The sequence below is a fragment of the Pteropus vampyrus genome, unplaced genomic scaffold (genome assembly GCF_000151845.1).
Source record: "Pteropus vampyrus isolate Shadow unplaced genomic scaffold, Pvam_2.0 Scaffold2388, whole genome shotgun sequence".
Classification (NCBI taxonomy): Eukaryota; Metazoa; Chordata; class Mammalia; order Chiroptera; family Pteropodidae; genus Pteropus; species Pteropus vampyrus.
The window spans coordinates 1-5,132 of NW_011891169.1; the positions used below are offsets into that span (position 1 = coordinate 1).

The window sequence follows — 5,132 nt, forward strand, 5'->3', positions numbered from 1 at the left end:
TATGCTTTCATGTGAATTTCCTTTCCTGGCCTAGCTCCAGAATCTTCTCCTCCCCTCTTCTCGCTTGATGGCTCTTTCATCTTTTGCATGAGAGACGTGGAGTCCCTGTGTCACCTAACGCTCAGTGTCAGAGGGACTGCGGGGACAGGGGAGGGGTGTCAATGGCAAGCAATAAAACTGGAAAGGGATGGCTCTGAAGGCCAGTCACAGGAAGTTGTAACACGTTTGCCAGACCACGCAGCAACCTGAAGGTGTTTAACAAGGAGACTCCAGCAGAGTTGTTCTTTGGGGGGCTGTTTCTGGGAGAATTTAAACAGGACTGCAGTGGGGGAGGAATAGGATTTTTGAGAAGGCCGTCGTAATCATCTAATCGGGAAATCAATCCTTGATTTAAGGCGAGTAAGAGTGTGACCGCTGGAGAGTGGGCAAGGTCAAGGTGCTAAGTTGGGCCCGCATCCTTTCCAAGGTAGGCAACGCGGTGAGGGAGAAAGAGAAACCAAAAGTGACTCCCAGGCTCCTATTAGAAATGAAATGCCCCAAGAGACTGGGCAGCCACACTCTTGAGTAAATCAGCAGGGGTTCGGGTTAAAACGGGGACGTGATGCCTTAAAGGGACTGTCCCTACTCACGGTCTGGCCAGGTACAGTTAGGCATGGCTGTTATCTCACATACCAGGACTTACGTTTCAAAATAAACCCCTCAACTCTCTTAGATATTAAAGTGTAATCATAACAGCTAACATTTATTAAACACTCCAGGCTGAGGGCAGAGCCTCGAGAGTCCCTAAATTTGCGGGGAGGAGGAAGATGAGATGTGAGTGACGGAGACATAAAGGAGTCATCAAAAAGCAGGGAGCAGGTCTGCGGCCATGCCATCCCGAACAAGCCCGATCCCGTCTGATCTCGGAAGCTTAGCAGGGTCGGCCCGGTTAGTACCTGGATGGGAGACCACCTAGGAAGACCAGGTGCTATAGGCGTAAAAAATAAAAAAAATAAGGGATTGTAAACTGACAAGGTCCTTACAATCTGTGAGGTCAACCAAGGTTGCCTTGCCTAAAAAAAAAAAAAAAAAAAAAAAGGCAGAGAGCAAACAGGAAAATGAATCCATCGATGAAGATGCCAGCGGCAGGGAGGGAGGTGGCGGTCAGCAGTGGCACCCTTGCAGAAAAGTGGAGACACGGGCTGTTACATTTGGTGCTCAAGAGGATGTCTGCGACTCTCAGAGAGTAGTAGCAGAGAAACAGAAATCAAAGACAGGGTAAAAGGAGTTGAGACGTGAGTGGGTAGCGAAAGAGCCAAACTTCTGAGAGTTCTGAGATTCGTCTTCCATCCCCAGTACGTGTCATTAGATTCAGTGGCTACTTTCAATTAGTTCCGCACTCAGACAGCCACAGCCTCTTCCTCCCCACTGTTCAAGGCTATTACCAGGAAGAAAAAAGGAAGCAGCTCAGTCGGGATCTTCCGTTAAATTTTCATCAAGGAGAGGAAATCAGCAAAACCGCTGAGTGTATTCCGAGTGCTGTATGTAGCACAGAGTCCAACCATGAAAATGAGCTCCGCCTGAATCTCTGGGGTGTGAGGGACAAATGAGACTTCAGTCCTTCAGCATGGAGCTCTTCCCAGGTTTGCACTGTGATGGGCAAACTGCAACCCCCTACCACCGCGTTCTTTGCTAAGGAAAGTCTTCTTCCTGTTGTCACATTTCTCCAGAGCCTCTCCTGGATAAATATGGTCACAATGACACTTTTTGTTCACTCTCAGACGGTAGAACCTCGTAGTCAGAGAAAGCCTCTGCAGTTGCCTCCTGTGGGGAGCAGAATCCACCGACAGGCCCAGCTGTTGGCCCCGAACCTGACCCTGACTTTGTTACAGCCACATTTCACTTCTCTCCGGCTACTCCCAGCCAACGAGTGTGTCAGGGACACTGAGGCAGGCCCGTCCCTGCAAGGTGCAGGGCTCCTCTTCCACGTGACTGTGGCTCGAGGACTCCCCATCAGTCTTGCTGGAACTTCCTTGGAAGTGCACCATAGTCCAGGCCTTCCGCATTGATGACCGGCTGGCTATAGATCAGGGGTTCCCACGACCCCCTTTCCAGGTCTGATGATTTGCTGAGACAGCTCATGGAACCCCGAAAGCCGTTTACTATTACTGGTTTATTATAGAGGGTGTAACCCAGGAACCGCCAAGTGGAAGAGACGCACAGGTGAGTGTGGAGGGGCAGGGAGCGTCCACGCCCTCGCTGGCGCCTCGCCCTCCCAGCACCTGCGTGTGGAATCTCTCCAAAACCTGGCATCTCTCCAACATGAAACTAGTTAGTCGTTGTGCAGTGATTTTCAGAAACTATGTTGCTCTTGAAACCTAATCCTAAACATCTCTTTCCCCTCACTCTCTCCCTCCCTCTCCTCCCATTGCTCCCTCCCCCCATCCACACACGCCCGATAGCATAACCTACTCAAGGTGGACCACTTTCCAGCTCCTTAGATTTTTTTATATTATCCAGCAGTCTTTACTGGACCCCTCTTCTCATCCCACAGATTCCTATTCCCTTTTAATCATAGCTTTTCATCAATCGGTGTTTAGTAAAACTGATACATGGTAGAGTTGGGAAAGATTTACTCTTGTGTGAATGTCCCCTAATCAACAATGCCCACAGGGCACTTTTCTAAGTGCCTCCTCCCCACACCCCCGACACCCCCGCCCAACCCCACGGTGCATATCCCTGTCTCTAAATCTCCCTCTCCTTATGAGAACACCAGCCAATGGATTTAGAACCCATCTCATTTACTATGACCTCATCTTAACTTGACTGCATCTGTAAAGACCTTATTTACAATCAAGTCACATTCACAGGGTCCAGGGGTTAAGGCATAAACATATCTTTTGAGGTGATTCTACAGTTCGGCCCACTGCAAGGCATATACTCAACTCATGCAGAGCCAGCACTGCCATCAAATATTCATGATTTAATCAACAACAGCAGAAATGGGCCGCCGCCACCGTGACTTTTAAAATATTAATTCGATACCCCCGCCCCTTTAAAGGGAAACTATTACTCTTCTTAGTTTAACATTTTGATGGGGTAAAACTTGATGCAACTGAGCACTTGTCACATGTTTATATTAGTTATGATGCCATTTAGTGCACTGCATCTGGTGTATTACCTGAAGCACGGCCTTACATTTGGCTGACTGCTCACTCAGATTCCAAAGTATGCTGCAGGCACCTGTTTCCCCAACCTTCCACGGAGCCCCCGACCCTGCTACACTTGGGCATTCCTTTTCTTTGCAGGCTCCTACTCCTGCCTCAGCACCATGACCACCTGAGGTCTTTGCTCAGCCTAGGGCTCCAGGCTGCATCCCAGAGGCATATGTCTGGTCCTCACATCCTGAGCATCATTCTAGGTCCTTCCTGGAGAGAAAGTGGCAGGTTCTTCGTTGAAGGAAGTCTTGGCTTCTTTTGATTTTCAGACTGGGGGCTTTTAGAGAGCAAATGAATGTACCTGCTTAGCTCTGATGTGCTTCTATGCTGCCTGCCCCACTCCCACCAAAAAAAAAAAAAAAAGGTTTTCTTCTTTTTATTATGTTGCCAAAGACTCCAGGAGCTCTGCCAGGAGTGATGGAGGTGGACGGAAATAGGCAGAGGGGGAGGCAAACCCATCTCGCCACATGTATCGAGTTCTAAGCATTGGTAGATAATGAACGAAAGCTATATAATTTATTTAAACATTCTTCCATCTGAGAGAGGGCTTAAAACCCCTCAGAGTCTTCTCTGAACTACACAGAGGGGGGTAGAATAAAAGATGTTCTGATTTAATTCCTACATTATAATGAAGGCAATTGTCCTGTGTGTGTCATTATTTTTCCATTATCTAAATGCCTCAGTTAATGAAGAATTTCAGAGCCCACTCACACAGCTGCAGGAGCTGAGCAGTTAGATTGTATCATCCACCCTGCGGATATAGACACAGTTTCACTGCAGATGTGATTGTCTACCTCACATCACAGTCTTGTCAGTGCTAGCCACGGATGCGGCTGTATGTGCCAGCCTAAGGGGCCAAAGCGACTTCCATTCCATCCATGTGGGATCCTCTCCCTCACTGCCTTCCACTTGTAATACTGCTGCAGCGGCAACCCATTCAGAAAGTACCCACTGTGCTGCTGATGATGGCAGATTGACAGCTCTTGGGCACCAGGGTCACTCAGGGATGCCAGTTAGTTCATGCATGACACAGGACATGGAATAATACTTCCCTCTGTGTGAGAGGACTCGACATTTTTAATATGTGGAGCTTTTCAGACTTCATCCTTCACCTACATATAACAGTTTCAGAATTGGCAACTAGGCCTTTTCTGTAGTCACCTCCTCGCCCTGGTTTCTGAGAGCGGAAAGGGCAAAACGTACGCAAATCCTCCCGAGAAAAGAGGACAGACAGAACATAGTCCCTAGGCAGTTTCTTGGGGAAAGAGAAGAGGTAACTGGTCAAATTGGTCACGATAAGGGGACAAACGAGCAGAGTGGCAGGGACAGGACTGAATGGACGAGGGAGAGGGCACTTATACATAAGAGGGTGAGAAAGGCTGAGCAGTTGGGGATGGCAGAAAGGAGAAGAAATCGGGGGAGTCAGGAAGCGTTGTTATGAGCTTTGCCCTTGGAGCCCCATGAACGATTGAGAGAGACCTAAATGAAGTTAAATCCCCTTTATCGGTTGCTGCAATTTGGGTCATGCAAATGTGATGCTCCTCTGAAATGGAGCCACATGGCTCCTGGCTTTATCAGCAAAACATCCTGTTCGTTGGCCACTCTCTGTGCCCGTCTATCATCCTGGCACCAGGACTAATTAGAGGGTTAAGGACAGAATCACAGGCTGTCAGAGGACGAGGCACATAAGAGATAATCCAGTCTAATCTCTCATTTAATTCAAGAAACCTCCCACTGCCCCCTAGCCTGGCCTCTGCTGGGAGCCTTCTGAAAAGGGACGTGCAGGTCTCATTGAAGGCTGGTCTCATTGTTGCAGAGCTCACGCCTTGGAGCCAGAACATGTGGCTTTCAGACCTTCCCAGAGGTCGAACAGTTGCTCCCTGAGTCACAGATCCCTGACCTGAAAAAGGGTCACAACAGCACCTCTCCCAGAGT

General features: G+C 48.7%; 1 pseudogene; it reads left to right on the forward strand.

Annotated features, from left to right (window-relative positions):
* The first annotated feature begins 858 nt into the window (after nucleotides 1-858).
* Nucleotides 859-976, forward strand: LOC111734606 (annotated as a pseudogene).
* Nucleotides 977-5,132: the final 4,156 nt, after the last annotated feature.